Source organism: Bos javanicus, chromosome 19, assembly GCF_032452875.1.
Source record: "Bos javanicus breed banteng chromosome 19, ARS-OSU_banteng_1.0, whole genome shotgun sequence".
NCBI lineage: Eukaryota > Metazoa > Chordata > Mammalia > Artiodactyla > Bovidae > Bos > Bos javanicus.
In genome coordinates, this window is record NC_083886.1 from 18,325,482 (window position 1) to 18,353,395 (window position 27,914).

A 27,914-nucleotide genomic window follows, 5' to 3' on the forward strand; every position below is an offset into this window, starting at 1 on the left:
AAAAGCTCAAGCAGCAACGAAGACCCACTACGGCCAAAAATAAGTAAATAAATAAAATTATTTTTAAAAATGATCAAGAAGAAATTGGGAAAAGGTAGATGGGATTTTTTTGTACTACTCACTAGTCTCTTTACTTTCGCTTATGTTTGAAATTTTTCATTAAAAAGTTAAAAAAAAAAGCCCTAGGAGAGGGTTTGATTATCTCAGGAGTGGGTCCTGTTTTCTATAATCACCTTTTCAAAGAAGATTTGTTTCATTCTTCCCGAAGGGATCTTTCCTCTACTTTGAATTTCTCTAATGTTACACACAGTCTGTTCCACACCATGTAATTGCTAATGGTGAAGAAGACTGGGGTTTGGTTTGTTTTTTTTTCCCCCTTCTGTCTACCAACCAGAATGCAGGCCTTCCCATCTCTGAAGGTCCACATCCATTCAGGAGGGGGCTGCAGGCCTCTTTTCCAGCCATATCTTCTCAACCTCCTGCCCACATAGTAATGTCCCAGCCAGGATATCTCTAACTTCATTCACCCACAAACTACCCTTTGGCCATCACCAGATACCATGGCACCCACCATTTACTAAAGATTTTCCTTTGTTGTTGTTATTCACTCGTTGTGTCCTACTCTTTGCGACCCCATGGACTGTAGCACGCCAGGCTTCCCTGTCCTTCACTGTCTCCCTGAGTTTTCTCAAACTCATGTCCCCGGAGTAAGTGAGGCCATCCAACCATCTCATCCTCTGTTGTCCCCTTCTCCTCCTACCTTCAATCTTTCCCAGCATCAGGGTCTTTTCCAATGAGTCAGTTCTTCGCATCAGGTGGCTAAAGTATTGGAGCTTCAGCATCAGTCCTTCCAATGAATATTCAGGGTTGATTTCCTTTAGGATTGACTAGTTTGATCTCCTTGCTGTCCCAGGGACTCTCAAGAGTCTTCTCCAGCACCACAGTTCGAAAGCATAAATTCTTCAGCGCTCAGCCTTCTTTATGGTTTCCTTTATATTTTCCTTTGAGCTGTCTTATTTTTTTACTTCAGTATATTTTTCAGAGGAAACCATATCATGACTATGGATGGAAAATCAGCTCTATTATCTATGAAATCAGGGTTTGCTGTATTAGTTACACTTATTCAAATAGTCATTATGAAATGCACAGTTATTTCGAAAACAGAATGTCCGTCAATGTACAATTTAAAATCTCAGTTTACACCCAGCTTCAGGAAACACCAGTCCCCTGCTGTCTCCTGGGATCCGCCCAGCTTAGTATCTCTGTCCAGAAGGCTGCAGTGTGTGATTGTGGAAGGTCGGGCGGGGTGGGTACATGTGTGTATTCAGCAGTGGGACAGGGCCATCTAACCACTGTAGCAGACACATCTTGTTCTTAAGCTATCTGCCCGGTGCTCCAGGAAACAGGGCTGGCGTGTGGCTGGTGGAGGACCCCAGCAGACAGTCCTGCGTTCCCTTCCTGACCTGGCCTCCCTGATCTCTGCTCACCCTCCTTGCACAGCAACCCTTATCTCAAAGCAAGTCTTAACGGCCGCCTCTGACAATGGAGTAAGACTGAGAAAAGATAGGTCTTAGCTAGAAAATAGATGTTTTATGGAGACGATTACATGCTAAAGTGGAATTTGTAAATCAGGAGCTCCCAGAGGTCTCAGGATTACTCTCGTGAATGTCAAGGATTTAATGCTCTCCTGTTTATAGAGAGGCAGCGTGATATGCTGGGATGGACTTGGCGTTGGAACCACACAGGCTGGCTTTAAATCCAATTTCAGTCTGTCCTGAGAAGTTATTGAGGTCCTCTGAGCCTCATTTTCTTTATCTGCAAAATGGGGATAATAAAACCCCCTGAGCAGGGTTGCACCAAAGATTAACTGGGAAAGAACTGGGTGCAGAGCCCGGCTCTGCAATACAGGCAGCTGTGATTTCTCTAAGTTCCTAAAAGATCGCGAAAGCCTTTCTGATTCCTTGAAGAAAGAGTAAATTTCCTTTTGTATAGGTTCTGAGTTATAATGGAGAGTATTTATTATTGCATTTCAATATTTTGAACTTGGGTTTTTCATTTCTAAATGGCACCTATCAACTGGGGCAGGGGTCCCCAACCCCCGGGCCGTGTCCTGGGAGGTTATTAGGAACTGGGCTATATAGCAAGAGGTGAGCAGCGGTTGAGCGAGCGAAGCTTCATCTGCATTTACAGCCACTCTGCATAGCTCACAGGACTGCCTGAGCTCCACCTCCTGTCAGATCAGCGGTGGCATCAGATTCTCACAGGAGCACGAACCATACCATGAACCACGCCTGTGAGGGATCCAGGTTGCAGGATCCTTATGAGAATCATCCCCAAACCATCCTTCTCCACCCAGTCTGTGGAAAAATCATTTTCACAAAACCAGTCCCTGGTGCCAAAAAGGTTGGGGACCGCTGAACTAGGATATTGATTTAATGGATCGCCCCATGGTTTTCTGATGGCATAGTGAGCACGGTCTCCTGTGTTGTCTGAGATTTGCCAGACGTGTCTTGTGGCTCAGCTGGGCGTCCCCAGCTTGGTTGCGAAGCCCAGATTGTTACCCAGTCCAAACTCGCTCTGCTCGCCAAAAGATAGGTCAGTAAATCCAAGACGAGATGTTGGGACGAGGAAGGGACTTTGTTAGGGAGCCGGCTGACTCAGAGCATGACAGGCTAGTGCCTCGAAATAGTCATCTTGTTGGGGCCGGGTTGCCAGGTTCTTTTATGGATCAGAGATGGGGTGGGGTGAGAAAACAAAGAAAAAAAGACTATTCAGTCCTTGCAGATGTCCCCCAGAATGGCAAGCCTCAGGCAGGGGGATGTGTTAGTTTCACTTCCCGACAGTCATTCCATGGGTGGTGTGAAATGGAACATCTCCTGTCATGTCCACAAACAAAGATGCCGTGTCTGTCTGAGATTCTGGCCTCCCCAAATGTATATTTCTGGGCCTCGCTGCTGAGCAGCATAAGCAGCAGAGAAGGGGCACCGTACCAGTTACCACGTGCAGGCTAAGTCGCTTCAGTTGTGTCCCACCCTTTACAACCCCATGGCCTGTAGCCCACCAAGGTCCTCTGTCCGGGGGATTCTCTACTCAAGAATACTGGAGTGGGTTGCCATGGCCTCCTCCTGAGCATCTTCCTGACACAGTGATCGGACTCGGGTCTCTTTCGTCTCCTGCATTGGCAGGCAGGTTCTTTAACACTAGCGCCACCTAGAAAGCTCTGGCCATTTGCCAACAAAGACTTTAAGAAAGTCACAGTCCTTCACAGATGGGCGGGGTCAGGTTATCTCCCTGGGGCAGGCCATTATGTATGCCTAAATTAACAAAGGGCTTCCCAGGTGATGCTCACGGTTAAAAACTTGCCTGCCAAGAGCCACAAGTTCAATCCATGGCTCAGGAGGATCCCCTGGAGGAGGGCATGGCAATCCACCCCAGTATTCTTGCCTGGAGAATCCCACAGACAAGGAGCCTGGCAGGCTATGGTCCATAGGGTTGCAGAGTCGGACACGACTGAAGCCACTTAGCACGGCACATAGCACATGGCAAGATAAGGATTAAAGTCACAGAGCAGATCCAGTGTGAATTCAACACCAACCCTTCCCAGTTACAAGAAGAGTAGGGAGCGTGCTCTGTGGCATGGGCACAATCTATGTGCATGGCGGCTTCACAGAGCAGGGGTCCTAGATTCAATCTCATGGAATTCATTCAGAGGATCACCAGGGTCTTCCAGAATGTCCAATCAATACAGGCCTCTTTCCTGCCCGGGTTCAAAGCCGTTTGAAAATAAGAGGAAAAGAGTAAATAAGATAGAGGCCAAAAATGTCACCTTTGTGACCAATATGGTCTAGATGAGGGACGGTTTATATCTTCAGGAAGATGACTTCCTGAACAAACGCTGAATGCTAGAATTATGTAGACTCTCCCACAACCAGGCAGCAAGCTCTGGACGGGCCTCCCTGTGTAGTGAGGAGAGGGTGCCCCAGATGGGACCCAGGAGAAAAGCTGAATATTGCAGGAATGAAGCTTTTGGTGTGTGAAGACAACAGCAGAGGAGAAGAAACATCCCCTTGACGAGGGAGAAGGCGGTTTGTTTGTGTTTATTTCCTGCCTGTCAAAGACCCAACATCCTTAAAGTCTTATTAATTGAGGGCTCATGCCCAGCTAACTTTTGCCATGCATAAAACAGGTCATGCTACAGAGAAATAGTGGTGGCTTAAGTATGGAAGGGTTGGGGTGAGAGGGGTGTATTTAAATACAGTTCAGCCACTTTACAAGCCGGATGATCTTGAACCACTCTCTTGGGCTACCTGAGCTTCAGTCTCCTGGTCTATAAAAGAAGATCTATGATTTCTCTGTCACAGAGTTGGTCTGGGTGATAAATGAAATGATCAGGTGGCTTATTACTAGGTATAGAGGAGGGACTTCATAAATGGTCAAGTCAGCTGAAGAGGTACACAGCCCAGATTCTGGTATGCCAGAATTCTGTTTTCAATGCTGTGTGTGTGTGTGTGTGTGTGTGTGTGTTTGTCTTGAGAGGGCTGGCCATAAAGAAGATAAAGAGCATGGCTCTAGAGCATCTGGATTTATGGAAGGAGGCTGCCTGAAGGCAGAGGAGCAAGAAACACCAGCAGGGCAAGGACCCTCCAGGAAGGGGAGGTGGGAGACCCATCCCACTTTTTCTGGTGTTTCAGATCCTTCCTGTCTCACTGCCTGGGGTGTGACAACCCCTGGTGGCTTCCTGTAGCCCCTCAAGCAGATCAGGTGAGGAATCTAGTGAAATGGAAACTGTCCTTTCAACAAAGAACTCCAGGCCTGAGCTCTAGGTAGGCCCCCAGGAGATGAGGCTGATATTTGCTTCCTGACCAATTGCCTAGTGCCCAGCATTTCCTGTCTCCCTAGCTGCAAAAAGCTTTTCACTTTCCATCTTCAACAAATGGTGGTCACTCAAGTGACCTGGACCTAGAAGAGGAGCGCCAGGGATGGCCGGCCTGAAAGAAATCTTTGACTATGAGCTGGGGTCCAGAGTGAGGTCAACAGGGGCCTAAGCTTCATATATGAAGCCGCTTGGGCCTGAGACCCCTATCTTGGGAAGGATGTAGGGGAGACTGAACTTTTTTGGAGCACCGTCTGTGCTCCTCCAAGACTCAGTGGACATGAGTTTGAGCAAGCTCCAGGAGATGGTGCAGGACAGGGAAGCCTGGTGTGCTGCAATCCATGGGGTCGCAAAGAGTCAGACACAACTGAGCGACTGAACAACAGCAAGACAATCTGGGGCTTCTCTCATTTTGCAGGCTGCAAGTCAGGGTGGGGATGGAACCAACGCCCGTAGGCTTGAAGGATCCAGACCAACTATCTCAGGAAAGACGTGCTCATTTGGAAAATTTTGGGGGGCCTGTGTCATAAACTCATCCAACGAGCCTTTACTGTGTACCTACTATGTGCCAGGTCCAGACCCGGTGCTTATCTTACAGACTGGTCGGATAAGCAGGCAAATTAACAGGCAGGTATGGGACAGAGTGGGAAGTGTTGTCTCGGGGGAACACCGATGAGGGAGACTTGACTTCGTCTGGAAGTCAGGGTGGGCTTCCTGGAGGAAGGGACACTTAAGAACGAGCACATGCCTGCACTTAGGGGCTGGGGAGAAGAGAGCTTACAGAGAAAGCACACACTGCTGATCGTAGGAGAACACCAAAGACTGCTCAGTACTCACATCTATGACGGCTTGCAAATGTCCCTGCAGTTGTGTCCCCAAGTGTCAGCAAACTCTTGTTTTATATTTATTTATGGAGTTTTGCCAGGTCCTAGTTGAGGCATGCGAGATCTTTCCATTGTAGCACATGGTATCTAGTTCCCTGACCAAGGATCGAACTCTGCATTGGGAGCGAGGTGTCTTAGCCACTGGACCACCAGGGAAGTCCTGGCAGGCTCTTCTTTAAATGTATAATCATTGGGTGTTTTGGAGGGGAGGAAAGTAATATTCATGGACCACCTGCTATGTGCCATGGCAGTCGCAATTACCTTGTACTATCTTACGATCATCCATTCATCATCTGACAAATATTTACTGAACACTTACTACAAACCAGAGAGTGTTCTAGGCCCTAGATTGAACAGCAATAAGCAAAACAGACAAAAAAGCCTGCCCTGCAGAAATTTGACTCAAGCTATTGTGGATATAAGAGACACAAATATATATGTGACCCACATGGAATACTGGGTGGAATCAGTGATATGGAGAAAAAACAAAACAGAGCTAATAACAGAGACGCTGTTGTGGGGTCAGTGTGGAGCAGGGCGTTATAATTCTAAATAGGGTGTTCAGGAAAGGCCTCACATTTGAGCAAGGACTTGAAAAGGGAAGATCAGGGTTCTTGGTGGATATCTAGGGGAAGAATACTCCTCACAGAGGAAACAGCACATGCCAAGGCCCTGTGGCAGGAATGAGCCTCCTCTGTTTAATAACGGCAGGGAGGCAAGAGGGACGGAAAGGAGTCAGATCTCAGGGAGAAGGCAGTCAGGCCACAGAATGCATGCAGCTTTGCTAGGTGTGAAATGAGGAAAAGAGTCAAGTTTGAGCAGAGCGGTTGTGGATTAAATTTGATGGCTCTGTTGTCAAGAAGAGCCTGGAGGGAGACCACAGGGGAAGCAAGGAGGCCGAGGAGGAGGCAGCTCCCTGCAGCCAAAGCCTTAGCATCACCTTGGGCCACGCTGCCTGGCTCCTGGCAGGGTCCCCAGTGCCTTCTCCCCTCTCTCGGGATGAGTAAGTCAAAGGAGCAGCCTCGAGTCCAAAAACCTGCCAATGTCAGGAAGCATCTCCCAGGAGAGGCAGGCGGCATCCAGGTTTCTCCTTCAATTATAGCAGCAGGATTCTTCACCACCAAACTCTCCAGCAAGTGCCTTTGGGCTACAGTCGCAGTAGAATCAGGTGGAGAACCCAAACTTTCAACAGAAACAAAACACCAGCATCTATTAAGTGGCAATGTCATCAAGTCTAAACTAATTCAAGAGGCCAGTCCTGTGGGTCTCCCCACACCCAACCCTGCTATGGCCCCAGCTGAAGGCCCTCCCCAGGCCCAGCCCTGGCTGGGGCTTGGCTTCCCCTAACACACCTCACCAGCCACCACCTGGCCTCACTGGGGGGATGCCACCAATCACCTTCATGACGATGGCTCTGACAGTGCTCTGCTGCTGGCCCAGATGACAGGCCTCTAGGTAGCACCCTCTTTAGCGTGATTTCTCATGTCCCTGAACCACACTCTGTTCATTCCCTAGGGATGTGATAACAAATCGTCTAAACCATGTGGTTTAAAATGACAGAAATGTATTCTTTCACATTTGGTGCCAGAAGTCCAAAGTCAAGGTGTTGGCAGGATCACAATCCCTGTGAAGCTCTAGGAAAGCCCACTTTCTTGCCTCTTGCAGCTTCTGGTGGCTCTGTGTGTTCCTTGGCTTGTACAAGGCAGAGTAATTCCTGCCTCTGTCTCCGTCTTCACGTGGCCTTCTTATCTCTGTGTCTCTCCACCTTCAAGTAAGTCTTCCTCTCTTTTCTCTGATAAAGACACCAGTCCAGTGGCTTTGCTAAGTCTCTTCAGTCGTGTCCAACTCTGTGTAATCCCATAGATGGCAGCCCACCAGGCGCCTCTGTCCCTGGGATTCTCCAGGCAAGAATACTGGAGAGGGTTGCCATTTCCTTCTCCAAGTAAGTCTTCCTCTCTTTTCTCTGATAAAGACACCAATCCATTGGCTTTAGGGCTCACTTTAAATCCTGGCTAATCTCATCTCAAAATCCTTAACTAATTACTTCTGCAAAGACCTTATTGCCACATAAGGTTACATTCTAAGGTTCCAGGTGGAAACAAATTTTAAAGGGACACTATCCAATCCACTTGGAGAAGGCAATGGCACCCCACTCCAGTACTCTTGCCTGGAAAATCCCATGGGCGGAGGAGCCTGGTAGGCTGCCATCTATGGGGTCGCACAGAGTTGGACACGACTGAATCGACTTAGCAGCAGCAGCAGCATCCAACCCACTACAGTCTACCTTCTGGCCTCCTTCTCCCAAAGCTCACCTCCTTCCCACATGCAAAATACATTCACTCCTATCCCATTGATCCCCAAAGTATTAACCCATTCCAGCATCATCTCTAAATCCAAAATCTTATTTAAATCATGTCAATTCAAGAAATTCCAGTATCTCATCATCGCAATCAAGTATGGATGAGACTCTGGGTCTGATCCTTCCTGAGGCAAGATTCTTCTCCATCTCTCACTAGGGAGATCAGACAGACCACGTGGAGGCCACTGGCTATGTGGAGGCCAAGGCTGGGTGCACAGCGGGCCAGCTCCTTTCCCGAGCAGAGCTCAGTAGAAGGGCTACATAGAGGACCCCTCCCAACCAGGTCCAAGAAGGGCAGGTGACCCCTGTCCCTAAGGGAGCTGGACTAGGATCACTCATCAGCTTTCCAAGCGCCTAAGCCACCCCTACCATCACCGCATATGTCTATGTAGAATCTGCACTTCTGCCCTGACTCATTCCAAACATGATTTGACTTAGAAATAGAGCAGAGACTCTCAAAACCGAACGGGACCAATTCCCATCCCATGTTTGAGTCATTGCTGCCCGCCTCTGCTCCCGCAACTCTCAAACTCCGCAGCAACAGGGAATTCCCTCCCACATCAGCCGGGGAGGCAGGGAGTCACACCTCTTATGGTTTCCTCGGGTTAAGACTGACTGCAGGACCCTGGAAAGGAAGAAGGCAGAGAGCAGCGGGCCCGCTTGGTTTTACCCACGTATACAGTCATTGCCAGACATGGAGACAGAGCCGGTGAGCCTCGGCGGCCTGCATTTGTGGTTATTTGTCCTGTGACTCTCACTTGAGCTGGGTCCAGCAGTGACCTCGCTTTCCAAAAACAGAGGCTGGGAAGACAAGCACAGTATAGGGACCAGAGCCACATGCCCTCAGGAGAAAGAGAATGAAGAAAGCCAGAAAGGGCAGGGAAGGATGACGTCACAGCTCTGTATCTACCCTCAGCCTGATCCCACGGGGGTGGGGAACGCAGGAGTATGACTAGCATCACAGACTAATCTGATTCTTCTGCGTCTCTTTGAGATGGGTGACCCCAATGTCTGTGGCTGGCAGACCAGACTCACTCTGAAACACTCTGAAACTGCTCCCCTCCCATCACAGGCCTAATTGCTCCAGCTCAACAAACCAGCGTGCCCTCCGGACACTGCAGGGAGCTGGCCGGGACAGCCTATCACAGCCTTTCCTGAGTCAAAGGGAAACTTATTAGTAAGAACTGGTGGCCTCTCAGACCCCCATTTTTAGTAAATTACAGGAGGGCGCCCCACCTTCCCAAAACCTCATAAAAGATGGATGGTGTATTTGTAGAACATCCCCAGTTTTTACGAACTTCACCTTCCCTTTTAAAAGCTGCTAACTTCAAAGAAAAAAAAATTGCTCCAGGCATTTTGGTGGTTGTAATAAAATGCATTCCCCAGGAACTTGGTTTCCGTTTCAGCCTCACAGAAGGAGACAGAGCAGCCGTGTGGGTGCCACGTGTCTGCCTCCTTGTGGGGGACAAGTTTTATCTCCCTGCAAAGCAACTGATTTATGCTGAGAACCGCCAGCCTGTGGCCATGACCTACTTTGGTCTTTACGATACAATATCCAGGGCTTGGCAGGGCTGCCCCGCTTGAAGGAAACCCAAGAGTACAGAAACCAAATCTGTGAGCGTGTGTGTGTGCACGGAGGGTGTCCTTTGACGATCCACTTTAACAAAAAAATAAAATCAAAATGCGTGTCTGTGTGTGTGTGTGTGTGTGTGTGTGTAATTTCTTATTCAGTGACCTAAAGTGTCGTTACAGTTTTGAAATTCTGGAAAGAGCTCATGTGTGTATGAATTGGGTCAGATAGTAGATTTCAAACTCGGGAGAAAATAACGTGGCATAGTATGTGAGTTTTCTGTTTCTAGAGTAGAACATCTCTGTAGGGGAGGAAGAGTAATTTTCCCTCTGTCTTTCCTAGTTCTTACCTGAGACCCCTGTCATAAAAGACAGATGAACAAGAGAAAAACAAAGTTTATTAACATGTATATCTCACGTTAATCATAAAAGATATCCAGGAGACAATGAGTAACTCAGAGGTAGCTTTAAATTAAATATTTACTACCACCTTAATGGGAAAGAGAGGGGGGATGTAGACTTCTTAGGGGAGAGTAAACGATCTCAAGTTAGGATGAATGTGCCCTTAGAAGAATGGGTAGGAGGTATGGTGGTTTGCGGCGAAGCATGTCTGGGTATGGGGTCAGCTTCACGTCTCCCCTCGGTTGATGACATCCCCAGGGAGGGGATTTATGACAGTTGAGTTCCTTTCAGAGAATTTATTTTTAAACAAATAAGGAGAGTTCAAAGAAAGCCTTTTCCTGTGTTTGCTGTTTTTCAAGTGCCAACAGCTCCAAATAATCCATATGCCAGGGCCTTTCCTGGTGGTCCAGTGGCTAAGACTCCGTGTTTCCAACACGGGGAGCCCAGGTTCAATCCCTGGTCAGGGAACTAAGATCCCACATGCTGCAACTAAGACCCAGTGCAGCCAAATAAATAAATAACAATGCATTTTTTAAATCAATGTGCCAAAGCAGGGAATTTGGGAGTGACATGTCCTGAACTCCTTCAGTCATATTTTGGGGTGACATGCTGTGCTGCCCTTCAGCTCTGGGGCGGCGGTGTGAGCACCTCTCTCTGCCCAGGGCACTGTCCTGGATGTACAAGGGGTGGAGGTTGGAGGGTTGGGGGTTTCAGTGGAGCCCTGACACTGGCATGGATCCGCGAATGCTAGGACTGACGATCATCTCTTTTGGCTGTCCTCAATCCAGGGACCGAGATCGCTGTGGCTGTGGGTGTGGGTGCAGGAAGCTTTCTGAGGGGTGCAGAGGCTACAGAAAGGGGTAAAAGAATCAGCCTCCAGGTCCTCAACTTCCATACAGTCCCCACGTGGGAGGGACGGTGCCTGGAATCTGCTGGTGGCCCTCTCTGCTCCCCTCTGGTGACCCCCGAGAAGAGTCTCCCACTTTACAGAGAAAGGCAAGCCTCACACCTCTGGGGCAGGGGGCACTGTCCTGAGTGGCACAGTTCTCTTGGTGCCATCAAAGGGACAAATCAGGAATATGCAGCTACAGAAGGAGCGATACCTGAGACAGAGCAAGGAGGGCTCAGTGAGAAGTCGGGATGGGGCAGCCAGGTCGCCACTGTCCATCAACCTCCCCATTGTCCTCTCAGCGTTGGGAAGTGGCCACAGGGATGCATATTAAAGGGTGAATTGAAAAATGATGTCAGGTTTTGTGGGTTGAAAGTAAGTCTGATTTGGCTGAATCATTTGACAGCAAGGATGACTTTGCCATTTAGGTGTGATAGGGTTCATGACATGATCCCCCCCAAAATATGGCACCCTGGCTTATCAGATATCTTAAGCTGAAAGAATTTGAAATGAGAACCTACTGTGTAACACAGGGAACTCTACTCCATGCTCTGCGGGAACCTTAATGGGAAGGAAATTCAAAAATGAGATATATGTGCATGTATGGCTGATTCATTTTGCTTCACAGCAGAAACTAACACAATACTGTAACGCAACTATATGCCAATAAAAAACTTTTTTTTTTTAAAGTAAAACCGGGAAAAAAGAATTTGAGAAAACAACAAAAGCAGGAAGTTCACTCTGACCTCCCCCACACCCTTCTCAGAAACCGGTCAAAAATTCCCCTGTGACAGTGGTACTCCCTGAACCAGGAGGCATCCTTACCACCTGAGAGAGGGATGTAGAGGCCAAAAAGACTGCATAAACAGATCCTGTTAAACTAACCCTTGTCTTGCTAGTTATTTCTTCATCACTAACTGCCAGCCCAGACTCCTTTGTCTCATCCATTCTTCTCACCTGTATTGGTTTTTTTGTCTAAAAGGTTTGTAAACTTCCTGATTATGTATTCAGGTCTCCATTCTCTTGTAAAGGCTCACATATCCATCTAAAAATTAAAAAAAAAAAAAAGAGAGTGCTTTTTTGCTGTTAATCTATCTGTGTCAGCTGAGTTCTCACACCCCGCCAAGGACCCTAAAGAGGCTTGAAGAAAATGTTTTTCCTTCCCTACTGGTTGTAGAAAGGACATTTTCCATAAATTCCTTGAGCAAAATTTACAACCCAAGGTTGTGGTGAGAATATACTTAAACCACAAATATAAAATAAATTACATTTAGACGCTGCTTTAAAACGTTCACATGGTTAAGAGTTGTTCAAATTTATTGTAGGAGTACCTTAGCAAAACTGATCAAGTACCTAGCACAGTGCTGGCAATGCCCTAGATAATAAATATTTGTGGATTGAGGGGGGGGAAAGTAAGTAATGGATATGAATGAGGAGATTAAAGCTGCAGAGGATACTTGATTTGTCTATTAAAACAGAAATAAGTGGCGCCAAATTGTACACTTGAAAATGGTTTAAATGGTACATGTTGTGTTATGACTATTTTTATAGCAATAAAAATCCATTAGTGGTAGAGTTGGATGGCACACAGGGGCCCAGAATCTTATCCAGTGGCTCCTGCTTGCCTCCCTCCTGGTTGCTAATCTTAACTTTCTGCACATGTTGTTATCAGGATTTCCTGAAAGATGTCTACAATGCAGGGGACTCTGTTGATGAGAAATGCTGAAGCAAGAAGCTAACCGGAGAAGCAGGCTGGAAAGGAGAGTCTCTTAACCTGAGGAAACAGTGGGGCCAGGGGTCAGTGATCACAGGACCCTGATCGCAAGGCACAAAAGGATCTGTCCGGCCTGGATCCGCCAGGCAGCAGAGTCAGTCTCAGAGGCTCCGATCTGCGGCTTGGGACCACCATGGTGGTCCATCAGGGAAGGGAAGGGAATCCTGCTAGCACCCCTGGAAGATGCAACAGAGTCCGTCTGTGAGGAGACAGGGCTACCACAAGCAAGAGCAGCTGGATGCCCTCAGACGCAGGCTCCAGGCTTTGGAGGGTTCATTCTGGTCTTCAGCTTGCCGTGAACCTCCGTACAGAGTGAGCAGTGTGAGCTCCAAAGGACCATGACCACCAGGAACTCCACCTCTCCACCCACCCCTGGCCATACTCTGGAATTCCCTTCCCCAAGAGTGCCAAGCCCCACAAATTAGCATATGTCACACCTGTGTGCAGGCAGACCCGGGCATGGGCAGATGCAGGAGTGAGTTTCCTCCTGAAGCTGAGGAAGGCAAGTGCCTGGCTGGCTGATGCCACGCCCCCATTCCCGGGAGGAACCATCAGCCTTTCTCACCTCTAGTGCTGAGCACACAGGTTGGCCTTTGGGCCTCAGCTGACTCTTCACTCCAGCTCTTTCCTCCACCAGGATGCTAAGCTCCCTGAGGACCAGAGAGCCCTGTCAGACTCCTGAAGCTGGCCGACTCTTGGGTTCCCCCTTTGTTTAACAGAGGGGTGTCTTCTGTTTCTCTCCTGAAAGGCACCTGTCACAGTACTGAGCTTTATAGCAGGCATTTGACAAAGATTTCATTGGTATAGACTATTAGAAGTGCATTTAGACCCACATCACAAATGAATGTGAGATCTCAGGCGCACAAGATTGGCTGTTCTCTGGAACGTCTGTGATATTTCATTGGTCAAAATCCAGGTAACGCTCTGTGTGTGACTTACTGCTCTTTTTAAAAGATTTTTTCATATTTATTTTAATTTATTTGACTGGGCCAGGTCTTAGTTGCCGAATGTGGGATATTATTTTTTTTTAAGTTGAGGCATGTGGGATCTAGTTCCCTGACCAGGGATCAAACCTGGGGCCCCTGTGTGGGAAGTGTAGAGTCTTAGCCACTGGACCACCAGGGAAGTCCCGCTTTTTGCTCTTTAGTGAGTGCTCTTAGCACCTTTTTGGAGTGTCCGTCTGTGCCAGGCACTGCACTAGGTGCTTCGTCTCATCGTTGCCGATTCTCACAGCACCACCGTAAGGCTGGCAATGCTGTTCGCCATTTTACATGGGAGGGATTATGGCTTAGACAGGACAGTTGCTGCAGGTCACACAGAAAATAGAGGGCACAGCTGGGATGGGACCACAGGGCTGCCAGACTCCAGAGCCTTTGCCAGCGTGTCTGTGGCTTCCGTGACTGGCTCTGGGAGGAGTGTGGTTTACCTTCCAAGGAAATTAACTGAGTGACCCACTGGGTCTTCCCAAGACCAACTTCCGTGGTCCTGGAAGTTTTCCAAGCATAGTGGGCTGGCTGTCTACAAACTGGGCTCCTCAAGGAATGGGGGAATTGACACAGAACCCAGCTGAAACCTCTTCTGTGACTTAAGCAAGATACAGATTCCTGAAAATCCATTCACACATCAATATTTTTACATCCAAAATATATTTTTAAAAAACTCGTACAACTCAATAGCAAAACAAAAACAAACAATCTAATTGAAAAGTGGGCACAAGATCTGAATAGATGTTCCTCCAAAGAAGACAAGCAGATGGCCAGCAGGCACATGAAAAGATGCTCAATATCACTAATCATCAGGGAAATGCAAATCAAAACCACAGTGAAATATCACCTCACACCTGTCAGAAGAGCTGTCATCAAAAGGACAAGAAATGTGTTGATGAGAATGTGGAGAAAAAAGAACCCCTCGGATACCCCTGGGCACTGTTGGTGGGAATGTAAATTGGTGCAGTCACTATGGAAAACGGAATAAGATTCCCCCCCAGATTAAAAATAGAACTACCATATGATCCAGCAATTCCACTTCTGGGTACTTATCCAAAGAAAATGAAAATACTATTAATAACTTGAAGGAATATATGCACCCCAGTGTTCACTGCAACACTATGTATAGTAGCCAAGATACGGAAACAAGTTGTCCGTTGATGAATGAGTGGATAAAGAAGATGTGGCACATACATACAGTGGCATGTTCCTCAGCCTTAAAGAATGAAATAATGCCATTTGCAGCCACATGGATGGACTTACAGGGTATTATGCCAAGTGAAATGTCAGACATAGAATCTCTCATATATGGAATCTATAAAAAGAAACACGCTCATAAATACAGAGAACAGATTGACAGGGTGGGAAGGGAGAAAATGGGGGAAGGAGGTCAAAGGTAGAAAGGAAAAAAACTATACCATATAATATTCATAGTACTATATAATACAACGTGCTTAGTTGCTCAGTCGTGGCCGACTCTTTACTACCCCATGGACTGTAGCCCACCAGGCTCCTCTGTTGGTGGAATTTTCCAGGCAAGGATATAATACATATATACTTACATATCAAAACAGCCCCCATCTCTCTTGGACTTATATTCATTGGCACATCACCTAGGAATGGGACCTTACCATCAACCTGGGTATCCACACTGGTGAGTCAGCTTACAGAATCCCGTTATTTTATTTGGTACATATGGACACGGGCTTCCTTGGTGGCTCAGCGGTAAAGAATCCACCTGCAATGCAGGAGCCACAGGAGATCTGGGTTCAATACCTGGGTCAGGAAGTTTTCCTAGAGAAGGGCATAGCAACCACTCCAGTATTCTTGCCTGGAGAATACCATGGACAGAGGAGCCTGGAAGGCTACAGTCCATAGGATCACAAATAGTCGGACATGACTGAAGTGACTTAACACGCGTGCATGCACATATGGACATGATTATTTACACTGTACAGGAGGGGAAACAAAAGCCTCTGGAGAGGACACGATGACCCCCAGATCACCCAGCTGAGACAATGGCAAAACTGAGCTGGAACCATCCCAAAGGGTGCCCTCCCCATAGGCCATAAGAAGATGGAAGGGGCAATAGATCTCTGCCTTGTTCGTGGTTTCTGGATGGGCAGGCAGGGCTTTGTGTTCCTTTCTCTTTACCTGCATCCTTTTATTGAATATAGCCTGTCCCTGGGCACTGGCTTTCACCAAAGATGGGCAATCACCAGAGGGACTTCTGAGCCCAGAAAAGCAGAAGCTCTGATACATATGTAGTTAATACATCAGAAGCCAGGGCCCCTAGTCTTCTGCTGTCTTTTTGAGCACAAAGCTGCCAGCTTTTGGCCTTGGGGGTCCTCTGACCATTATCAGACAGAAGTGAAGAGTCCTCCTATGAGTCACTCAGTGGTCAGCCTGTGTGGGCTCATCAGACTTTCGTGAACTAGCATGAGTCCCACCTGGGACGTGGAGAAGGGGACAGATGCCCTGCATGACCGTCCTCGGCTACCAGGCACAGCCCCACAGACCCCATCTGGGGGCCAGAACCAGGGTGGCTCAGGGCTTGAAAGGACCTTCAAGGTTATCTGGTCCAAGCACCTATTAAAGACCACAATCCCACCTGGGTGAGATGACCTCCTCCCTGCTTGAATATGTTGGTGACAGGGATCTCAATGCCCCCAGAAGCAGCCAGAGTTGCAGAGGTCCCCAAGAATCATCTCATCTGATCCCCTCATTGCACAGACAGAAACGTTTCTCAAGCCAGAAAAACAGCTTGTCCCAAGGTCACCCAGTTAGCCAGCAACAAGGAGATGTCTGTTTACCATGTCCTGCATGTCGAACGCTAGGGCCATATTTCAGTTCCCATAATGAGCCGTGTCGTTTCATGGCTGCACGTCTTTGCTCGCCCTGTTCTCCCTCCTGCAACGCTCCTCGAGCCACATCTCCCACCTGCATGGGAAGACACACCTGCCTTATGAGGTGCAACACGGGCGGTTTCTCTTCCATAAGGGCTTGCCCGAGACTTTCCTTCCATAGTTAGAATACTCCCCATCTCCCACTCCTCAGGGGGAGCCTGTGTAGACATGGACCAGTGCCCTTGTCACCCTGGAAACCCATTTCCATAGTCATCCTATCCTCTGCTCTTCTGTGAGCCTCCTGAGAGCAGGGACCACGTTCCTTGTGTCTTGTGTTCGCTTCCACAGCTCTCGGTCCAGAGAGGTTTGCTGAATAAAGACAGATGAGTGATTGAAAAGATGAACACTGGATAAGCTGTGAAAATGCTTTTAGTAATCTCTATGCCTCCTTATAGACTCTCTTTCATTTCCGTTTACCTTTTCTCTCCTCCTCTTGAGTCCCCTTCCCCATCAGAGCCCTTGCTGGGTATAACTCATCCCACTGTTAGAGAAGCTAGGTGATTTGCCCGAATCATCCTGTTTTAAGTAGCCTCTCAGAGTCTATGAACTTGAATTTCCAAGTTCAAGGCAAGTGTTTCTCATCTGGAGGAGAAACCCCTCTGGGGAGTAGTGGTTAGTTGTGCCACTCCCCAGAGGGGTTTCTCCTCCAGATGAAGTCTCTCCCTCCCCTGCTCAACTTTCAGAGACTATCTTGCGGACCTCTGTCTTCTCCAGCCTCAGCTCGGGGGTCCCCATGTCAGTCTCTTGGATTCTGCATCCGTATAGCTGATATCCAGCTCCTGGAGGGCAAAGGGGGATGTAGGATGCAGGTGTGTCCCTCTCGCGTGATGGAAAGAGCTGGGGGGTCAGAGAGACCTTTGTTCCAGGGCAGGGAAGGAGCGTGGATAAAGGCTGCCCCTGGCAGCGGGTAGATGTGAGCATTTTTTGGCTGCAGCCCCCGACACTGAGTGGTCACCTGTGCTTCTGTGTGATGGACCCTCACTCTTACCTGTTAGAGGTTTCCAGGCAGGTCTGACCCGCTGCTGGGATCTGGCTGTTGCTCACCCACGTGAGAATCATGAGGAGAGACTTGTTTGTTTATTTAGCTGTGCTGGGTTACATAGTTGCAGCATGCAGGCTCTTTAGCTACAGAATGCAAACTCTTAGCTGCGGCGTGTGGGATCCTAGCTCCCCGACCAGGGATCGAACCCACATCGTAAGGCAAAGTCTTAACAAATGGACCACCAGGGAAGTCCCAATTTCCCTTTTTTAAAATGGCAATTTCCCCCTTTAAAAAAAAAATAAATCATGGCAACCATAACAAAGCATAAAATTTGCTATTTTAACCTTTTTTTTTTTTTTTAAGCGTCCATCCAGTGGCACATGGTATACTCCCAGCTTTGTGTAACCATCACCATTCTAGTTCTATAAGCTTTTCATCTGTCCGTAGCCGTTAAGCACTCCTTCTCCTTGGCCATTTTAACTATCAGCAGAAAATGCGAGCAGCCCTGGGGGCTTCCTGGCTCTAAGTGGTGAGGACCCCAAGAGCCTTTCAGAGAGAGAAAAGCAAGGACCCCACATGGGAAATGCTGTCTGTCATCCCTGTAGGTTCAGTTCAGGTCACTCCGCCAGGTCCCCACCTGCTGGCTAGGCACATCTTCTCCATGCTCTCCCCACCAGCAGGAAGCCATCCCCATATCTCCCCCAACCCTGTTCCCAGAGTGTTTTCTTTGCCCCTTTCCTATAGGGCACAGCGGTCAAGGGCACAGATCGTGAGCAAGGCACACGGGCTTCCAATCCTGGATTGACCTCCCACGAGGTATACATCCTTGGGCGGCTTATCTAATCCCTGTGCTTCAGTTTCTGTATCTGTAAAATGGGGTGAACAGCAGCACCTGTCAGGTAGGGTTGCTGTGGGGTTTACACAAGTGAATCCAGGCAAAGCTCTCAGAACAATGCCCAAGTGGGTGGAAGGACTGTGGCCCGCTGGTCCTCCCTGCCTGTTACAGGAGGGTTTTGGTGCTCCCAGGCCACAGGCCCCCACAGTGCAGGGGAGCCTTGAAAAGGTTGTTTGAAGGGGCCCAAGAGTGTCCAGGTACCCCTGGACACATCCCACTCCCACCCTAGATCTTCACTCATTTAAAATGGCCTGGAGGGACTTCCCTGGTAGTCCAGCGGTTAAGTCTTCGCCTTACAATGTAGGTTCAATCTCTGGTTAGGCAGCTAAGATCCCACATGCCTGGTGGCCAAAAATACCAAAGCATGAAACAGAAGCAATATTTTAACAAGGTTAATAAAGACTTTTAAAATGGCCCGCATTAAAAAAAGAGAAACTTTAAGAAAAAAAAAATTTTTTTAATAAAATGACCTGGAAAAGTGGGTCTTGCTGTCACACTTGATCAATGCAAATATGCTGTAAAAAATGCTGGGCTCTCTGCTGAGCAGGAGGAGAAGGCAGCAGAGAAGGGAAGGGACTGAAACTGTAGTTGGGAGGGGGTTCAGCCTCTGCGTGGAGGCGTCAAGGGGCTGGCACGCCAGAGTGCTGACATAGAGAGGGAGCCAGAGTGCACGTTCCATGATTTTAAGAGGTTTTATTCCCATTTCCTCACCTCCCCAGAGCAGGGTGACGAGTCGTGCAGGGTCCGTGCCCGCCCCACAGTGGGCGGCAGGGTGGAGGCCTCAGGCCCACCCTCTACTCTGGCAGCCACCGGCCTCCTGTGACTACTGAACACTTGAAATGGCTGGTTCCGACTGAGATGTGCTTTAAGTGTAATCACAGGCTTTTGCTGTTCGTTGTTGTTCAGTTGTGCCCAACTCTTTGCAACCCCTTGGACTGCAGCGCGCCAGGCTTCCCTGTCCTTCTCCCAGAGCTTGCTCAGACTCATGTCCATTGAGTCCGTGATGTCATCCAACCATCTCGTCCTCTGCTACCCCCTTCTCCTCCTGCCCTCAGTCTTTCCCAGCATCAGAGTCTTTTCCAGTGAAAAGGCTTAGATTAGGGAAAAGAATATCAATAATTGTTATATTGACTGCAGGTTGAAGTCATACTATTTTGGATGTAATGGGCTAAATAATTACTTTCGTCTGTGTGTGTTTTTTTCTGCTTTTTAAAGATATTTATTAATTGACTGTGTTGGGTCTTGGGTGTGGCACGCAAGATCTTGGTTGCATCACGTGCGATCTTTCGTTGTTGTGCACGGACTCCCCAGCTGTGCTGTGTGGTCTCAGTAGCTGTGGTGTGGCACCCAGGCATGGCTGCTCTGCTGCATGTGGCATCTTAGTCCCCTGACCAGGGATCAAACCCACATCCCCTGCATTGCAAGGCAGAGTCTTAACCCCTGGACCACCAGGAAAGTCTGCTTTTTTTTTAACTTTTTTTCAAGCATAGCTTCAAGAAACTTTGAAATTGCATCGGCGGTTCCCTTTATATTTCTGTTGAACCATGCTGCCGCAGACCCATCCACCCTGGGAGGGAGTCCTCGGCTGTGGGTGCCCAGGGCCTGATCTTTCTCCTCTTCTCATTTCCCTCACTTATTAATGGACTCAGTGAGCATTTATTGAGCTCTAACCATGAGGCAGACGCTGTTCTAGGAGCTAGAGAGACAGGGACCCAGACAACACGTGAGCAGATAAATGGATTATGTATCACTATGATAAGGGTTATAGAGGAAATGAAGAAAATGAACAGAGTGACCGGGGCTTAAGGGGAGGAAGCTGTTCATCACCTCTTGGCCCTTTTCTTCTGCGTTCGTTGATGTGAGAACGTGTGCCGTGCCGTTTTCCTGTGACCTCAAAATTTATCATTGTAGCTGTTGACTGAAAAGCTTACACAACCTTAAGGTTAAGAGTTATGTTTTATTCGGGACATTATCGAGGACTGTAGTCTGGAATACAGCCACTTAGATAGTTTTGAGAAGCTGTTCCAAAGCAGTAAGGGAGGAGCCAGAACACATAGGAGTTCTTGCTGGAAAAAAAACCAAACATGCAGTTGATCATCAAAAGACTACTGCTAATCATACCAAAAAAGACATCTCAAAGTAAGGCATTTAGCGCTTTTCTCTGTGTGGGAAGATGCAAGAGTCTGGGCTCATTCAAACTACGCCTTTAAAGTGCACCTTAGCTATCTAGAGCCAGTGTTCAGTTTTTCTAACTCCTGAATCCCCTCAGGGTGCACTTTTTCAGGGTTGCAGTAGTGGCTGATGACTTTTACGGCTGACATACTTTTTCTGCTGAAAAGGCAGGAGACGCTCTTTGTCCACACAACTTCATCTTGGACATCTTAAACTGCATGCTGTGTCAAACTAGCAAACTCCTCTTCATCTTCCAAAACGCTGTTCATATGTCATTTTCTGTCTTAAGACTTTCTTGCCTCCAAAATAGAGTTGGTTGGTATGAATTCTGTAACTTGTACACATCATACTGTTGTGCATAACCATTCCATAAATATTAATTTGGGTTTACTATGTACTTGACACTGTTTTAGAAGCCAGGAATCAATGATAAACAGATGAAATTCTTGTCAAAGGATGTTTGCAATTACCCTAGACTTGTTTGTTTCCTTGTCTGGTCCTTCCCTTGGACCACAGACTCCTTGAAAGATGGCCATTTTCTTTGCCTCTGTGTGCCCAGAATCCTTATAATGCTGCCTGGCACATGGTGAGATCACTACAGATTCTTAATAAATGAATGGGGGAAAAGGAAGGAGGAAGGAAAAAGTCAGCAGTGATGACATTAGGGAGGCTGTTAGTAATGACATCAGTGCCTGGGTCCGTGGAAACTTCTTTTCCCTGCAGGAAACACAGATCCCTATACTTCCTCACCTTTCCTTGCTGCTGCTGGCTGAGATCAAGGACTGTAGCCAGTGGCTTCTTAGCCCTGGGTGCCAGAGAAAGCTTGCTGCCTAATCCTGCTCCCACTGAAGCCTTGACTGGCAGCTCAGAGCTATGTACACTATGGGCTTCCCTAGTGGCTCAGTGGCAAAGAACCTGCCTGTCAGTGCAGCAGATGTGAGAGACTCGGATTAGATCCCTGGGTCAGGAAGATCCCCTGGAGGAGGGGGAAATGGCAACCCACTCCAGTATTCCTGCTTTGGAAATCCCATGGACAGAGGAGCCTGGTGGGCTATAGTCCATAGAGTTGCAAAAGAATCGGACACAACTTAGCGACAAAACAACAATGTATACTATAGCTATACTATGCTTTTCACTTTCTGAGTTTTAGGATTGGACACAGTCCCAGTCCTTAAGCTCCATGGGGTCAGCTGTCCCTTGGAACCAGAACTAGCTCAATGGCCGCCTGCCCAGGGGGAAAGACTTGAGTCATAGAGGGCTAGGGGGAGGGAAATAAGAGGGAATCTTATGAATGAGGACATACTTACAGAGTACTGTTAATTACTAAGATTTATTAACTCCTGACTATATACCAGGCTCTGTTCTAAGCACTTGGCATAGATTAATTCTTACAATCCTCATAAGGACCCTATGAGCACTATTATCCCCACTTTACAGATGAGAAAACTGAGGCACAGAAATATTAGCAACTTGCTTCAATCACAGAGACAGTAAGTGTCAAAGCAGGGCTCCAAATGCTGCCTTCTAACTTGTACACTGCCTCTCTGTACAGAGAATTATATTTAATCACCTCCCTGCTGGTGAACACTTGAGTGGTTCTTGTTTTCTTGCTGTAACAAACATTGCCACAGTATGTGCGTCAAGTCAAAGGTGTTAGGCATTTTTCATTTTTATAGAGAGTGCCAAGTTGCCCTCCAAAAAAGGCTGACCGTTTTACACTCAGGAGGCAGCTTTTCTATGCCAGTCTGGCAAACAGCTGCAGAGGTTGCTTTAGATGGTGAGGACCAGAAGGGGCAATCAGTTCCCCATCAGACTCGGGCTCAGGGGCTCCATTTGGCAGGGTTCCCAGCAGAGCTCCTCCTCCTCCCAAGGCAGGAAGGCTTTGACAGCCCCTCTCAACTGCACCTGATGTTCATAGGGGTGCCCTATCCTCCAAACCAGACTCTTCCCAGTGGATATGGGACAGCATGTCCTGAAGTCCCCGTGACTAGCCAAGGAATGGCACTAGCCCCAGCTTCCAGCATAGCAAAGCAGCTAATGCCCAAATCAGAGAGTCGTGGGGAACTAAGTGAACAGGTGTGTGTCCAGACCTGAGAATTAAATAAGATGTCTCAAAGGATTTCCCTGGTGGCTCAGTAGTAGAGAATCCTCCTGCTGATGCAGGAGACACAGTTTCAATCCCTGAGTTGGGAAGATCCCCTGGAGGAGGAAATGGCAACCCACTCCAGTATTCCTTCCTGGGAAATCCCATGGACACAGAACCCTGACAGGCTACAGTCCGTGGGGTCACAGAGAGTCAGACAGTACTGAGCACACACGCCTCCCTTCAAGCACAGATCTTTTAAGCAAGTATGTATTCACTTATTCATTCCTTTGACTTTTACCCAGTACTTCCTTCCAGTTCCATCAGTTCTCTTGCTCCCCACGTTTTAGCCCATTCATTATTCAGCTCACAACCACCTTCTCTGAAAGCAACATCGCTTTACCTTTCTCCCACGGATCTCATTTCTCCAGCTTCCCTCCTCCCCTCCCCACCATCTCGTGCTCCCCCAAAGCCCTGAGACCCGTGAGTCCCTTCCCTCAGTCTGTGTTTCCTGGAAACAGAGGCAACGTGTACACACTCAGGTGCCACAGCTGGAGACTGCCAATCACCATCATATTTAATATGTGGCCTCATGAATAATTCAGGACCCAGAAAGCCAGAGCGTAATAATTAACATTAAGCGGAGGGGGAACTCCAGTTCCAACAGCCCCATCCGTTTTACGGGTAGGATTTTGCCGAGTTTAAATGCACAGCACCTGACTCCTTGTTCTTGGCTTGTGTTTGGAGTTGTTTTCCGTATCAAGACCATGTTTCCAAGTCTCATGTAATACAAACAGGAGCTCTATCCAAGAAGCTGGTCTATTAGTAAAATCCTCGAAAAGAAACAGAGGTGTCTGCAGAAATACCCAGACCTCTCCTGTGGAATGTCCCATGCAAAAATCACATGTTTTGTGACCAGCATCTTCTTTGTCCCTTGACTTCTCTTCTTCCCCAGCAAATTATGAACCTCCAAGGCAGACCCCAAGTCTGTCATCCGTGACCCACTTCTAGCTGGGTTCTAGCATAGCATCTGTTACAGAGGAAGCCCTAAGTAAGATTTGGGGCACTGTCCCTCACTTGCATTATCTTTTCGGGGACACTGTCTCCCCATCTCTGAGAGAGCTTTCGTGTGTGGTTTCCTTGAACTTTAAAGTTCTAGGCTCCTTTGTCTTAGAGGTCTCCTCTCTGGGACCAAATATTCTATAAAGAAACATTTAGGGACTCCCCTGGTAGTCCAGGGGTTAAGACTCTGCACTTCCACTGCAGGGGATGTGGGTTCAATTCCTGGTGGAGGAAATAGGATCCTACAGGCAGCATGGTCAAAAGATAAAAAAAATAAGTAAATAGAGCCAAGATGAACCCAAGTCTCTTCCACAGGCAGGTTCTTTACCACTAGGGCCACCTGAGAAGACTATATATATATATGTATATATGTACATACATTAAAATGCACCAGGCAAGTTCTGTCTTTGAAGCCAGGCTGGAAATCTTATCATAAAGTACACTAATCAATTTAGCTGATAACCTCAAACATCTGGGTGTTTGTTTTCTTTCCTCTTAAAAAAATCTGTTGCCAAAGAGCAAACATTTGAAAGAAGAGAGGAAGGAAGAAGGATAATTCAATATATTTTGGTTGGGTTCTGTGAGATGCAGGTTGGCATGGAAAAGAATTAATTAGGGCTTTTAGCACATCAGAGTACTTTTCATGGATCCCTGTAAGAACCTGGTTCTCTGGTGAGAATCTCATTTTTTTTTTTTTTTTGGTATGACCCTGAATGCCTCATATGAACCTGATTCCCTAGTGAAATCCTGGCTCCCAGATACAAACTTGATTGCCTGGTGTGAACCTGGATCCCTGGTTAAAATCTGGTTGCTCATGGAAACATGGTTCCCCGATGTGAACTTGGCTATCTGGTACAGACCTGGTGGTCAGGAGAAGTTTGTTGGAGGAAGGAAGGAATGAGTGAATGAATGAATGAATACTGCTAGACTGTAGCTTTATTGGATAATATTTTACAAAAGATGCTCTCTTAAGAGATGTGTAGAAGTATTGTCTAAATTACAGATCCTCGCGCTACAAACATTCCAGTATATTTATGTGATCAGCAGCCCAGCACCAAGCCACAGGGTGGAGAAAGCTCTCTCTGGAACACAGGAAAGGGAAATAGTGCTCCAGTTGCCTTGCTTAATTCTGTATTTAAAGGAACAGCTTTATGGAGATATAACTCTCACGCCATACAATTCACCCATTTAAAGTGAGTGAGTCAGTATTTTTACTGTATTCACAGGGATGTACAATCATCACCATAGCTGCAGATTAGAATGTTCGCCCCCACAAAACAAACAGGAACTTGTTACCCGTCACTATCTGCTCTCCCAGCCCTAAGCAACTACCATCTCTATTCTCTGTCTCCATAGATTTGCCTCTTCTGGATATTCCGTATAAATGGGATCATCAGATACGCGACCTTCTGTGCCTGGCCTCTCTCACTATGCATGATGCTTTCGAGGTTCCTCCATGTGGCAACATGTATCAGTACTTCATGACTTTTTAGTACCAAGTAACATTCCACTGTATGGGTATATTACATTTATCTATCCATTCATCAGGTTTTTTTTTATTTAATTCTTGCCAGAGGGAATCATAAGCATCTTCCTCGAGGTACCATATTCTCTTCTTGCTGCTCTGCAGGGATCCATTTATCCTAGAGAATAATTAGGTTCCCGGGACAACCCCCCCAAAACACACTTCATTTATAACAGAGCCCCCCAAGTGTTGGGAGGACCACAGAGGCAGTGACAATAAGAAAACAGAAATCATTCCAAAGGAAAAATATAAATTATTAACAATTGTGAATAGGTAATTAGCATCTGTGATTCTAGTTTACCAGACTGCCATTTGTAACTTTATTTTTGCAGAGAAATGAAATCCAAATTCTAAATAATTATCTTTAAGATTGAACTTCCCAGGAAAAAAAAATATGATCTTCCTATAAACAGTTTGCATTTCAAAGCTCAAAATAAATTCTGTGTTTGGGTCAAATCCTAAACCAATTTGATAGACTCTTCAGAATGCAAATTATGGCTATTTTACCAAGTCAAATCTAAAAGAATTGAATTTATTTTATTTGGCCCTCTTTAAAATAAGCATTTTTTTAAACTGTTTGATTTTTTTTTCAGAACAAAAACCAGAATCTAGAAGCCTAAAATTTTTACCCGAATTCCAATAAACCAGATTTCTCTTCGTTTCAAAATTAGTTGAAAATGAACTCAAAAGTTCAAGTCTTTCAGAAGGGGAAAAATACAAATAGTAATAATGTTTTCCAGTCCTTGAAGATTCAACATTTTTTGTTTTCCCAGGGAAATCACAAGCATGTTCTGCGAGGTACCATATTCTCAAAGGGGCTTTTGTTATATTTTCTTAAAAAAAAAAAAAACAGATCATTTGCTGGCTTTTTATGTAAAATAAAAGAGAATTTGAACACTTATGAACACCCTCAGAACACCAGAGTTGGACCTCAGATGTGGAAAAAAAGGCTCAGAGAGAGGAAGTGCTTAGCCAAGATCACCTTGGGGTTCACAGCAGAACCAGGGTATCAACTGGTTTCTAGAATAAGAGAAATGATGCTACAGTGTAGGGGAGCAATTCTGGAATTGCTTGAAGCCTGGAGATGGGGACGGTAACAATCTGAAACCTCTACACAGGAAGAGGGGAGAGTCCAGAAAGATGGAGGAGGCAGCAAAGAGAGATCAATAATGTGTACTGATCACCTCCCTAGTGCCAGGGACCGTGTTGGGTGCTTTGCATGCATTATTTCATCTCATCCTCAAACAGTTCTACAGCAAATTCCATAAAATCCTCCAGGATTTTTTTTTCACAAATAAAGAAACTGAAGCTTGGAGAAATTAAATAAATTGCCAAGGTCATTGGAAGGACTGATGCTGTAGCTGAAGCTCTAATACTTTGGCCACCTGATTCGAAGAGCCAACTCATTGGAAAAGACCCTGACGCTGGGGAGGATTGAAGGCAGGAGGAGAAGGGGGTGACAGAGGATGAGATGGTTGGATGGCATCACCGATTCAGTGGACATGAGTTTGAGCAAACTCTGGGAGATAGTGAAGGACAGGGAAGCCTGGTGTGCTGCAGTCCCTGGGGTCGCAAAGAGGTGGACATGCTTGAATGACTGAACAACAACAACACAGCTACTAGTGAACAGGTCGGAGACATGACCCCTCAAAGCTCCAAGGCCCACGCCCTTTCTCAATTTGTCTGCTTCTTCCAAGGGAGCTAGACTCCAAGTCCATGGGAAAGTGGAGAGGTTTAGCCTGGAGAACAGAAGACTCTAGGACAAATGCTAGTGGTGTTCACCATTTTTTAGAGTTTGCAGAAGCAAGAGGAACCACAGGATAAGAACTGCTGGGAAGTGTTTCATGTCAGTGGAAAGAATGACTTTCTAACAGCTGCTATCTATGTAGAACAGGTTGCTTTGCAAAGTAGCAAGTTCCCTGTCCCTGAAAGTATGTAAACAGAGGCTGGAAGATGACTTGGGAAGGCCAGGGTGGAGTCAAGGCTCTGGTGGCTATCACAGAGTTAGACTAGAGGACCTCTTCAAGCCTCTTCAACAAGAAGTGCCAGATGAGACTTTAGCAAGGTTGATAAATCACTGGGTATTCAAGAACATGGTATTCACTTTTTATAAGTGATTTCTTACACTTTTTTCTCCACTGGATGTTTTCTCCCCCAAGAACTGACTCCAGTGGGAACACAAGGGTAAAACTGCACTGTTTTTGAGTCCTCTGGCAGGGATTATAGCCCTGCTCCACTGAGCCCAGGGGTCCATGAGATGGTAATAAACACTCTGGGAATGAGTGAACAGCTACATGACCAATCAGGTTAGAGAAGTGACTAGGCTAACAAAGTCCGCAAATTTCTTTAACACACACTCTCTCAGGACCGTTAGGAAGTAACATATGTGCTGACTCTAATAGGCAGGGTGTGCAAGCAAAAATTCCCAAACTGGGATCTCACTTGTGATCCAGTGGTTGGGACTTCGCCTTCCAGTGTGGTAGGATGTGGGTTTGATCCCTGGTCGAGGAACTGGGATCCCACATGCCTCAGCACCAAGAGACTAACTCATAG

General features: G+C 47.0%; 1 protein-coding gene and 1 non-coding gene across 3 annotated transcripts in view; both read left to right on the forward strand.

Annotated features, from left to right (window-relative positions):
• ASIC2 (acid sensing ion channel subunit 2) overlaps nt 1-27,914 on the forward strand; it is a 1,207,137-nt gene that overhangs the window by 966,241 nt on the left and 212,982 nt on the right. The window lies entirely within an intron of this gene.
• TRNAG-UCC (transfer RNA glycine (anticodon UCC)) lies at nt 10,483-10,555 on the forward strand. The gene has a single exon. It is a non-coding gene; the product is annotated as a tRNA-Gly (tRNA).